The sequence below is a fragment of the Gasterosteus aculeatus genome, chromosome 6 (genome assembly GCF_964276395.1).
Source record: "Gasterosteus aculeatus chromosome 6, fGasAcu3.hap1.1, whole genome shotgun sequence".
NCBI lineage: Eukaryota > Metazoa > Chordata > Actinopteri > Perciformes > Gasterosteidae > Gasterosteus > Gasterosteus aculeatus.
In genome coordinates, this window is record NC_135693.1 from 8,131,805 (window position 1) to 8,144,376 (window position 12,572).

General features: G+C 44.1%; 1 protein-coding gene and 1 long non-coding RNA gene across 3 annotated transcripts in view; one reads left to right on the plus strand and one right to left on the minus strand.

Moving 5' to 3' along the window:
* macrod2 (mono-ADP ribosylhydrolase 2) overlaps nt 1-12,572 on the plus strand; it is a 345,335-nt gene that overhangs the window by 111,984 nt on the left and 220,779 nt on the right. The gene's annotated exons all lie outside the window — the stretch shown is intronic.
* LOC144409524 (uncharacterized) lies at nt 6,479-9,623 on the minus strand. Its single transcript, XR_013468020.1, has 2 exons — nt 8,092-9,623; nt 6,479-7,374 (listed from the first exon to the last, which is right to left on the minus strand). It is a non-coding gene; the product is annotated as an uncharacterized LOC144409524 (long non-coding RNA).

Consider the following 12,572-nt stretch of genomic DNA (forward strand, 5'->3'; position numbering starts at 1 on the left):
GACAGAGCTCCTCTCGACTGACTCTTGTCCCGGGCCCCCCGAAGAAACAGCAATCAGCTCAGTACCGTTGGGAGCCATTATGTTTACAGTCGGCGGGAGGATGGCTCACTGGGAGAGATTAGACCTTTGAGACCAGCTGGGAGATTCCCACCACCATGCAGGTCCACCTGTGAAATTGCAAACAAGACCCAGTCGCTTCCCCTGCGCCTTCGCGGCAGATCAACACCACGCCGACGCATTCCCAAGCCTCGTCAAGCATCAGAGCATCGGGGGCGGGGTTGCTTAAATAAAATAGGCCGCTCGTACACATGCGGCAGTGTGACTATTTGGGCGGCGGAGGTCAAACACAGCTGCAGTGCGGATGTCCGATTGTATCCAAAGTGAGCGTTTTCGACCCTTCTCCCCCCTAAAGGGTCAAGATGCGGGACGGTTGTAGTGAAGCAGTTGACGGTGTTGCCATTTCGCGAGCAACTTTCCTCTCCCCTCGATTGTTGTTCTTCTGATCTTTTTGAGCCTTCGCCTGCAGTTCCCCCCAAAGAGTAGGCCGGCATGCTGCAGGATGACAGGACAACACGGCGTCGGCGCGCTACGTGAAAGGTTGAGCCCGAAGGAAATGCCGCCAGGTGCGCCTGTGAGCCTCAGCTGACTCGCCCTGGAACGTGTCCTTCCCCCCTCGGTGGGCAGCGCAGGAAGCCTCGCCAGGCGTGACAAACAGAATGCCAAAACATGGATTGGGCCAAATGAGCTGTGAACGCGGGCAAAGTAGTAAATCTGTTCCGTGGCGTTTTTCGGGTGGACATGTGTCCCCTGCAGCATGTTAGACAGACAGACAGACAGACAGACAGACAGGCAGGCTGACAGAGGAAGAATAATTAAAGAAAGATGAAGAGAGAAGTCACACGAGCCGAAGGCACAGGGAGCAAAAGAAATGATGGCCATGCCGGCCCCCGAGCATGCGTATGGGAATCTTTGTAGTGCTTTGAAAGCGTTTGTGTGGGTACACTACGCTGTCTGGAGCCCACCTGAGATTCGTCATGCCGCACGGTACATTTTCGAAGCATGAACTCAGCCTGCGGAATGATTGTTTCCGTTTCATCGTCCCCCGAGAGTCTGCCTCTCTTTTTCTTTTTCTTTTTTTAAGTCTTTTTATACTTTCAATCCAACTCACGAGTGTCTAACTCATCTTCGGGTTTCTCCTTGTTGTTCCCGGACTGTGGATGCCCACACTGTATCTGCAACCCTGAGACTGGCGCAGCTGTTAAATGTTTTATGTACTGAGCCTTGATGAGATAAGACCAGAGTGTTTTGAAATATCTGTCTGAGGACATTAAGATGTCTCTCTCTTTCTCCGTCTCTCTTTCTCTGTGTGAATGTGTATGGTTCTTCTAAGTGCTGATGGGTCATTTGGAATCTGTCCCCCAACACCTAAATAGACTTTTGGAGAAAGTCATAAACATCAGCATCCGAGGGCATGGCTAGTCTGAAAGGGGAAAAAAGAGAAAATCCTCATAATACCAACTCACTTGAATCACTCCGCTGGGCTATTCCACAAATGGATTTCCAAACTTTTAAGTGCGTTGCTCTTTAGCCAGGAGCTTCACATTTTGTAGCGCTGGACTGCTGTGTGTGAATGCCCGTGTGTGTGTGTGTGTGTGTGTGTGTATATATATATTGCATTGTTTTACTCCCTCACTTCCAGCATGTGACATTGAGCCGGACCAGTAACGGAATCAAAAGGGCCAAACTGCATGGAAAATTAATCTGCGCCGGGTGGCTTGTTAATTCTCCGGCGTGCCTCCTGAGGTGAGTCACTCTCGAAGCGGATGCTGCCTTTGATCATTCACGAAACATGTCGTAGTAAGGTCTGCACCGGCACCCAACAGATGGCCATTAAATCATGCGTTTTATTTTACTGCCGCTTTTACATTCCTGCAAGATCTGCGTGCTTTTATTGCTGCCATCTAGGACGGCTACCACGCTGATTAGAAACACGCAGGGCCTTTTTGTGAGCGCAGCCAAATAGACACGAGGGAAAAGCAGTGTACATGCTAGCGTTGCATAACTCCAACTCGCCACTCTTTTCCCTCCTCAAGCTGTCTGTTACTCTCAGGGCACGCAGAGGCGTCGGCGTTAGACAGGATTAGCCTGTGAATTTTTATTGATCACCCGAGGTGCTCTCGGTAATCCAGCATGAGTTCTTAACATTTATTTTTCTTTTTCTTGAGATGTGTTTAAAGTGCACACTAAATCAAGTAATGAGCAGCACAGTGTTCTCCCCTCCGAGGAGTGCCCCAGTTTCAAGGCCATCGAACCCCACTCAGCTTAGTCCATCCTCTGGGCAATAATAGCAGATTTCTCACCTCCAGTCAACTGTGCCCCTAAAGCCAGTAAATCTTAGTGTCAGTTAGCATCACGGACGCAGAAATGCCTAATTACCTGCGCATGACCGGCTACTGAGCAGAACAGGAAATCCACCTTAATGATATATCTGGTAAGCACTTAAATCTCTGACCTCCGCCGGCTACCTTAGCAAGGCAAGAAACAAATGATCACATCTCCTCAAGTCGATTACAGTTTGGGTCTTTAGGGAGGAGAGTGGAAAGCTGGAGGGTGTGATGAGGGCGTTTGTTGAAGATAATGAAGAAAATGTTGATAAAGAAGGTGTAAAAATACATGTTCTCTCAGCAAGCTGAGCCAGTGGGCTTGGATATTTTATAAGATCACTTCCACTGGGTTTCTTCAACATTACTCACAGCAGATATCCATGACTTCTTTTGTTCCCGAGGGTTGTCAGCAAAGCAGAACTCAGACATCTATTCACTCTTCTTGGCGGTGGGACACAAACTGAGATATTTTCACCAGGCTGTTTGCATCCACAGTTTGTAGTCATTTGTATTCTTCTAGTCTTAAGGCGGATGTGTGCGCGCCTTCGTCCTCAAACCAGTGCCGGTTTCAATATGCATATATTTGCATCAAATGAAAATCTTTGTTGCAGTTCAAACTGCTGCAGATGAAATGTTCTGAAGCAAACACCCACACAAACTCCTACATCAAATTGTTTCGTTGTTATTTTGCAGCAAGAGCTGCAACATGTACCCGTTGCCGCTCCTTTCATATTAACAGCTAGATGAGGGACAAAGGCCGTGTATTATATTGGCATGGGGGCCAAAGTTCCTGACATGGCAATTTGCTGTCTTTTCTTGTGGGTGAGTGGTGACAATAGGCTGCTGTGGACTCAAGCGGGTCCCCGTGTACCGCAGTGTGAAAGCAGCTTGGCTTTTTGCCCTAGGGGTCAATGCTCGGATCTCGAACCCACGACTGATGAGCACTAATCTGGCCTCCTCGGCAAACACAAGCCTTTCTCTGTAACCTTCAAGCCGTGAAACACAATTTACAGAGGTGGCGGGGGGTCGAGGCGCGTATGGGGGAAGGGTTTCAGAGAGTACACAACACGCAGTCATAGTCGGAATCTGAAGATTCCCTGCTTTCAATGGTTGCCCGATTTAAAAAAAAACATATTGGAAAAGCCTTGAATATACAGTACCAGTCAAATGTTTCGACACATTTTATTATTTAATTCACGAGAAACTGTGTCCCAACTCTTCACTACTACTGTAATATTGTTGCAGAACGTTTACATGATACGGAGCACGTATAATGGAATAAGCGCTGAGGAATTATCAGAGATTTTGCTGATGGAGAAATAAGCCGTGCCAGAAAAACGTGTGCAATCTCATACACGCCAGTTTAACAGGCCTGCGCTGATTACCAACTTATACATTTGTTTTTCTAGTTTCCTTAAACCGTCATAAAGATGTGCTGGTATTATTCATTTCTTGAGGTTGTGTTACAACTTGATTTCATTACATCATAGTGTACAACATTTCTCCCTCCACATATGCAAACAAGGGCGCTCCAAGCGGTAAACTGCAATTTGATGCAGCCCCATTAAGTTCCACGAATGCATCATTTATTGCAGGTCTGTTTGTAGATAATATTCACATGTGCATTTTGAAGGTCTTTTGTTTTCACCCAGGTCATAACGTATTTAGATAGAGGTGGAAAGTGGGGACCAACTGTGTGTCACTTTAAATATGAATAAGTAATGCTTCTGTAATGGCATTCTATAATACATCTCTTGATTAGATGAATAGATTTGTCTTCATGAATATGTTTCATTTAAATGCAACCTACTACTTGTTTGGAGAAGCACTAAATAAACATACTAAATGTTGATGTTGCAGGTTTTACAATTGTGGCGCCAGCAAATAATTGACAACATATATGTTATGTCTTTTTCACACTTACCATTTTCGTAAGGGATTTGTGTTAACTCCTTATTTTATATTCATGGGAAAACCACTCACCTGCACATTTCTTTATGGAGCTGCACTGAAGTTGATTAAATCATTTAAATGGTCCATTTAACCCCTAACACAGGCCAGGCCTACCTGTGTGATAGTACCATTACTTTGCAGTAATTCCTGCAGGCAGCAGATCAAATTGATCCCCTCTCAGCCATCAGGAAGTTTTAGTGCTGCTATGTGTGTGCTCAAAGCCCAGTTTAATAAAGCCAGCCGGTCACAAGCTGTTAAAGAAGAGGAGAACAACAAATAAACAGGCCGACTCTACTCTACCTTCCACCTCTCTGCACCACAACTGCGTCCAAGCACACGGTGGATGCGCTGCATGCAGAGAGCCGAGCATCTCGTCATGAACCCTGGAATGTGTCCCTTGTGAAACAGTTGCACAAAATATTCCAATAAAAGACAAACGTTTGCGTCTATAGAATACCGGCGTGTTTATTGCTGTGCATAAGCCTGGGGCTAGGAATGTTTTGCGAGGCTGCCGCCCCAACGCGAGCCATCGGCGAGGCAGATTGATGTTGAGGGGCCCGGCCAATGGAGATAGAGTTCATCTCCTGCAGCCTGGGATATGAAATCTAATCACATGAGTGCCAGGTGAGGGAGTGCAACCACACATGAGCCACCGACGCACACCATGACACGTATTCAACAAATGGCGAGGAATTTCCCTCTATAGGGTTGAGACGAGCGATAAAACAGCCGCAGACAAGAGCTCTCGTGCTCCACTGATCTGTCTTTCAGGGAGAGCAATGAGAAATGGAATGAAGAGAAGCACTGTGAGAAGGTTAGCTATTGGAAATTTGAAAGAACATCTAAAATAAGCACCTAAAATACACTCAGCAGTTCAAAATAATGATTTTCTTGACCTTTTTTTTTCCGTACTGTTGGTTCTCCATTCTCTGATTGGAATTGTGACCTTCTGCTCTGTTTTCCTCTCTGCGCTCTGCTCGTGTGGTCTGTGAGGGGCTCCCAACATCCCGACGCTTTGTGATAAGTGAGAGAAGCAGAACACTTTTCGTCATTGTATAATTTTATTTATTAACACGCACAAAGCCTCCCTACACACATGCGTTAACCCGAGGTTCACCGGAGGCTCGGCACAACTGCAGCTGTTAGGGCTTCAGTCCGGAGCACTTCAAACAATTTTAGTGCTCTTCAGTCACTGAAGCACCAGTCTAGCCTACTCTTATATTATTTGAATCAAACAATGGGAACCATCACAGCACTTCCCATCATCTGGATGCTGTGCTGCTTTTTAAATTTAGCTTGGATCATTTTCTAAGGCATAGCCCACAGTCCATTATGTGGCACGAACCCATTTCCAGAAATACTAAATACACCAGTATTTTATATTCCTGAAAACCTCATGATACGTTGAATGTCAATGTTTCAGAACCATGTTTTCATAGATGTCACATGATCACCACCCTGATCATGTGGACAAGCACCAGAGTTAGTTTTATTTGCAAATGAATATGCCAGAAATTAGTTTTTATTTTTGAATAGGAATGTGCCTATAATTAAGAATGTGATCAATGCTTTCAATCAATCTAGAGCTTCAGTAAGGGGTTGGTACATGTAACGTGTTTCTTAATGAACATGAGGTAAGCAGGTTTGACGGTATAAACATTAGTGTTTACTGTGTGCTTGGATTTCTGTTTGAAAATCTGTACTTTCTAACTCTCCCTGTAATTTACAGTTACCTCCGGTTATAAACATATTCTGATGCAATTGGCTATTATTCTTTACATGTATAAGCAGCACCAATCAAAAACCGAACTCATTGACATGCAGTAATATGGTAAAACTGAATCCCTTTCTGAGTTGGACCCATGCTGTTCAATATATTTAAAAAAGCATCTTTATTATTATTATTATTATTATTATAAAACAACAATATGTACAGATGAAAAGAGCAGGAGTAGCTATTATTGAACATACAGTACTTCTATTCAATAAGGGAACTTAGTACTGAGGTTACTCTTTCTGTATAAGATGTTATGAATCTCATCCTATGAATATTATAGTAGGACCGCAAGGCTATAAAAATGCTGGAAATCCCTTACTTAGCATAAAAAAGCGAGGAAAGAAATAATGGACCAGGACAGTGGTTTTAAAAATCTTAACTTTATTCCGGTCGTTGAATAGCTGGCTACAGGCTGCAGAGACATTATTCAGACTACTTAATGAAGGTGTAATCTTTGTGACAGAAAGGCAAAGTGAGACATGATCAGGAAATGGAAGCCACCAGAAATCTGTTGTGGTCGCGATTGAATTCTTTGCACTTTAGTTTTTTCCCCCCCATTAGACATCAATTAACTATAATCGAGCCGTAAAGTGTCAGTGAAACCCAGCCTAATGTTAGCAGGTAGAACCTGTGAAAGTACCAGAGCAGTGTGTGTGTTTGTTTGAATGCATGTGACAATCTCTCTAAACACAGACCACCTGCCTTTTAAGGTGGACCATCTCTACTTATTCAAGTGACAAACCGCTCTTCCTAGTTTAGCTTGGCCTTCTTATGTTTCATTTTCCCTTTGAACTGTTGATTATTGAACCCCCCGGTGGGAATGTCGGCGCAGTAATGGATGCGGCTCGCTCTGAGTTGCGATGTCTTTTGCGCGACACGTAGTCGTCCCCTGACTTGCCCTCCGTTGCTATATAAAGAGTGCTCAAAGTGAGTGAGTGTTCGAGGTCGTGAGAGAGTCGCCGACCTCTTCACCTGGTCGGAGACGGAGCCATCCGATGTCTCCTGCTGGACACGTCTCCATCTCCTCTGCCTGTCCAGCATTCCTGCCCTTCACCGACCAGCCGCACACCCTGCGGGTCTCCCGCTGAACCGACGACACCAGAGCTCGGCTGTCATGCCGTCCGTTTGCCAACAGGCAGATTGGTTTTCAGCCCCTTGAAATTTCAGCCTGGATGATCAATGTTGCAGCTGGCCTGAAAGATCTCAGTCAGAGCGCAGAGGGACGGAAAGGGGTGAGGTCAGGGTCTTCTCCCAGGCTGCCTGTGGTGTGTTTAGGGAAGGAGATGACACTCAGGGATCACTCTTTTCCCTGACAGCTAGGGTCCTTAGTCCTTAACGCAGGCCTGGTAAGGCCAAACACCCGGATTGATATTTTTAGATCGCCAACCAACTGTTATGAGCTATGAAGTTGATGTTTTGATCAGTAATATTTTACTTTTTAGCCATCCTTGATAATCATCAGTAAAAGCGTGTTTTTACAGTGCTTAGACCCCCCCCCTCCACCAACACATTCTCATTAACTAGTCTCTGTCGCAGGAGATGCAATAGCAGAATCTGTTTTAGCCAGGCCATCTCATACGTACACCCCTCACCCCCCCCACGTGAGCTCCTATACACACAAACACACACACTCCCACACCTTTTTCTCCACCTTTATAACTGGAATAAAGCGGAGCGATTTCATGCTTTCAGCTTAATAATGGCATTATGAAAAATACCATTACCCTCGAAAGGACACTCCAATGCTTGGAAGCGGGTCAAGTGCTCATTTCAAAAGGGGGTTTCTGTGGAGTTGTACAAAAATTCACAAACAGCCCCGTCGTCCTCACTGGGCTGTAAGAGCCATTTAGGACGAAGAGAGTTCAGTTGAGCAAAGACGTATGAAATGGTCATTGTCAGTTTTGTTTCCGATGCACACTGGATCGAAACATCCAAAGCTCCCAGACAATATTTCTCTTTCTCTTTTCATGCTCTTACCTTCTTTTAGTCTCACACACTCAGCGTGTATAGGTGCTGGAGAGATTTTGGTGAATGTGGCATAGTGGAAGCTCTTTGTTTGCTCAGGTGCGGGTCCTTTACAAGGGGTGGATAATGGAGGAACACTTTAGCGACAGATGCTTCCTCTTCATCTCACTCCTCAGTGTGACCCTCTTAGGAAGCAAAGAGAGGGGAACGGAGCACACGATCACTTTAACCAGCCGGGCTGTCCGCAATTCTTTTGCACAAAATTTCATTGTTTACATGGGGCGGCGTTGTATCTATTTTCTGACGGACCTCACAAATGGTATAACATGGCCGGTTGCTCATGTCACCTGCAGTCGTTAGCATAAATCAATCAACCTTAGTTTGGCACAGTTAATGAAAGGTCGATGCGTGTTCAATAAGCAATAAACGTAAACAACCACAGACCTGGACAGCAGCAACTAGAGGCATATTTTGCAGGTTGCTGGATGGCGCACTTTTCCTGGAGTGTTTATTAGTTATGGGTCACCTTGACGGTAGAAGAGAGGGTGGAGGGCAATCAATAGCTAAGCCAATAAGGAAGCAAGAGGCTAAGGTTAAGAGAGTAATCCGTGATGGTAAAGCAGGAAATCTATAAAATAAATGATTTTTTTCCCACTCCTGCAGGGTGGAGGAAGCTATTTATCGCAACACGACTCCCCGGGTTACACCAAAGTGAAAAAGGAATGGACAGAAACTATGCAATTCAACTTGAACACATGGCAATTTGTGGGAAGCAATAGAAAAAGTTGTTATACCACCTCTTTCTAAATCCTTCAAGTTTTAACAATAACAATGAAGGTGGTGAACCTACAGAGAATCACCACCTGAATCTGAGGCTCCACTCGACCTCGCCAAGGTCCAGATTGTTTGCTGTCGGGAACGCAACTTTACCATTCTGGTTCACTCCCATTGCTCGCCTAGCTCGTGAACATAGTGACACATTTCCTTCAAGACTTGGTAGGGACCACATTTGACAAAAAAAAGAAAATGTTTTATGTGAGAATTACTATTTACTTGAAAAAGATTCAACCAGAAATCCGGTTTTAAGTATTATCAAACGTTATAAATCATTCTAAAACACAACACAATAATGCAGTGGTATGAGAAATGATATCCACTAACCATTCACTATGTGTGTTTCCCTGGTTTCCACTTAAAACTTGCAGATGAAGCATCCACTCTGAATTAATAGATACATACAGTGTATAATGAGTACATAATGATACATGGTGCAAACCAACACAGAAGCGCTCCTCTGCTGCTGGCCGTTGCTGATTGTTGCTGACGTGTGATGGTTGATTAATGTGGCCACATTTTCCCAGCGCGAAATGGTGACCTCTCAGACGGTGCTGCTCCTCTCACCTCGAGACTGCTCCCTGCAAATGCTGCAAAATCGGCTTTGCGGCCCTTTGCAAATACTAGCTTTTCTAAGCTCACTACTTATGAAAACAAACGAGTTTTCCAGAATATTGGCTGTGCCTGTTCAGCAAAGCGATGATGTCTGTAAAAAAGGGAAAGAAAGAAGATCCCTTGCTTTTGGGCATTAAGGACAGTTTTTTTTTACTCATTTGTACGGATGCATATTGTTATGTTTTGATTGAGCAGCAGGAATGCGGCACTAGTGGGTTTTTTTTTTCAGCAGCATACGATAAGTGTCTCAGCATTTGAAGTCTGACCTGTCAGTGAAAGCAAACAAGGCAATGTTTTCCTCAGTAAATAATTTACAATGCCATTTTCCTCTTTGCTGCGCTCGATGCATATTGATACAGCCGTTTTGTTCCTTTATCCAAGCACTCTGGTTTCTTCTGTTTCAGGAACACATGGCCTACTCGATGCATAATGGCCCAAGCAACAGCTTGTTGGAGAAGCTGCAGAATTGTTTTCTTATAAGATAAATGGTTCACGTTGACATCACGAGTCACAGCAGAAAATGGCTGGTTAAATTATCAAAACACCACAAAGAAATGCCTTATCTGGACATATCAACACAGGCACAATAGAAACCATGTTCTGGGTGTCAGAAATGATTAATTTCCTTTGGTAAAGATGTGCACAGTTAGATCTGCAGACATTTCCCCCCCTTATCCCATCAAAATCCCATAACGGCACTCTGACAATTGCGCGTGCCTTCAACGTATCTTCTGACGGTAAGAAATCATCACAGAGTACCAGCATGCCGGCATCGATATCGGTTCTCTGGATAGTAATTAACAACTCTGAAATCACAACTGTTACACAAAAGAACTGCAGCTTTCTCCCGTCTCTGTGACTGGGAGGGTGACACGTGTTAGACGAGCGTTGTCTCGCTGTCGTTTAAAAAAAAAAAGCCTGCTGTCTTTTCCGGCCATTGGCATGTGTTTTCCATTTTTTCCTCCCGGAGAAGCGTTTTGTTCTGCGGGCTGAGTGAGCGGTCTGTGGCGGACTGTCAGCTCGTGTCAGTCACAGCGTCCGTGAGGGGCTGCTGGGTGTCTTTTCTCCAGTCAGCTCACTGCGATCGCTTCCACTCCAAAAGGCCTCGACTCTCAAACATCCCATTATCACCTGCTAAGTCAACCCGAAACTTTTCGAGGCCGGTCTGACTTTGTGCATGTAATTATTCTCTCTATTGCTGTTAAAACCTAAAGACCTCTTATTACCCGTAAAGGCAATTTGCAAGGTCATAGAAGATTACTGACTTTTTTTCACAGCTATTAGCAAAGTCATTCATATGAAACAATGATTTAGACCTAAAGTCTGCTTCTTTTCCCATTTTAGTTTTCTTAATCACTACATATCTGTATGATTTAATTGACTCTTTGATTTATTCTAACACATTTTTAATGGTAGAATATCTACTGCTTTTGTGAGGTGAATTGAACAGGAGGCCTAAGATGTTGTGAAGACTTATAAACTTATATAGCTCCTTTGCAATACTGTAGTGAAACCTCTTTCACTCAGCAGCCCTCAGAGATTTGCCCCAGTCAAATGGGTTGAAACCTCTCAATACTGTATTACATTTATGTATTCTGCATAGAATATGCAGTGCCTGAAGTTGAAAAGGTTAGTATTTTGTTGTCATGTTTCAATCTTTGATAGCTATTTAAGGTGTGTGAAGGTAACCTGCCTGCACACATATTCAATATAATTACTTACCATTGTTCGCAATGATGACAAAATCATTCCTTGCCATCTTGCTTACATTGGTAATGCTAAGTACACACTAACTTATTAAAGAATACCTGGATTTAGAAGATTTCTGCTAATGGAAAGTAGCCCAATGTAATTTATTTTATTGAGCTGATTATTTTCTGTGCATGCAGTAGTTATTACTATATATGGCTTGGATTGAAATATATATAGTATTTCCTCTGTTCATTGTGCAGTAACCTCCTTAATAAATTCTGACAATAAAGAATAATTTGTCTAGTATTCAATTCCCACTAGAGTATACAAACACTTTACCATGTTGGGATTTTATAGACTATTTATTAAATTACCGCAAATGTAAATTTACATTGCGATATACTTTGCCATCAATTCATGGAATTACTTGTGTCAGGATGTAAGATTGTGGCCGTAGTCCGTTACTACTGCCCTCAAGTAGGCAAGTAGGGGTTTTTCATTGATGTCACTATCATTAAAACCAATTTCAGAGACGGATTAACAATGTGTTTGGAGGATTTACGTGCATTATCTTCATTAAGCAGTTCGACTTCCCCACTATTTGGAAATGAAGCCTGCGGTTTGCACGCACAGAAACGCTTCAGTTTCCGCTCTACCGATCCCAACTAAGCCAGTGTCGGGCAACCAGGCGTTGTTTTTCGAAGAACACCTTGTGCGTGAGCGAGCCCCCAATCTACTTGTCACTGTTCATGTTGCTCTCATTTTAATCTCTTTGAAAAAAGAAATGCTTTACAGATGCTATCAGCCGGGCTGACACATGATTTCAAATGAAGCTAAATGACCTCATGGGCTGATGTGTCCAGGGGTTAAGCAGGGTTGTCCCGATCCACCTCTGACACCAGGGTCATTCATAAGGTTGTGCTCCAGGCACTGCTCTATTGATAGGGGTCACTGAAGGGGTCATCCTCTCTCCTACTTTAGTTCCATCCAATTAAAGCATCAGCTGCTGAATCAGTGCCTGGTGTTCATTGGAACATTAACTGTGCTCATTGATTGGCAAGCGAGCGAGTCACACAATGACCAGGTTGTGTCTCTCGCCTCGACCAAAAGACATTCTGTTGCCAGCTCTGATGTCGAAGCTTCGGTAATTGGAAAAAAGGGCGCTGGTAATCAGGTGGGCGTCGCCAACTGCAAAAGTATGAGGACGCACTCAACTTCTCCGTGTGCTTTAAGCCTACTATTAGATCCGCCCCCTCCCCCCCCCCTGGCTGGGATGCTTTCTTCAGTGCAGGTGAGGGGTTGTCTGGCATCACTTTGGTGTGATTTCCAATCATTCACTCGATTTACAGACC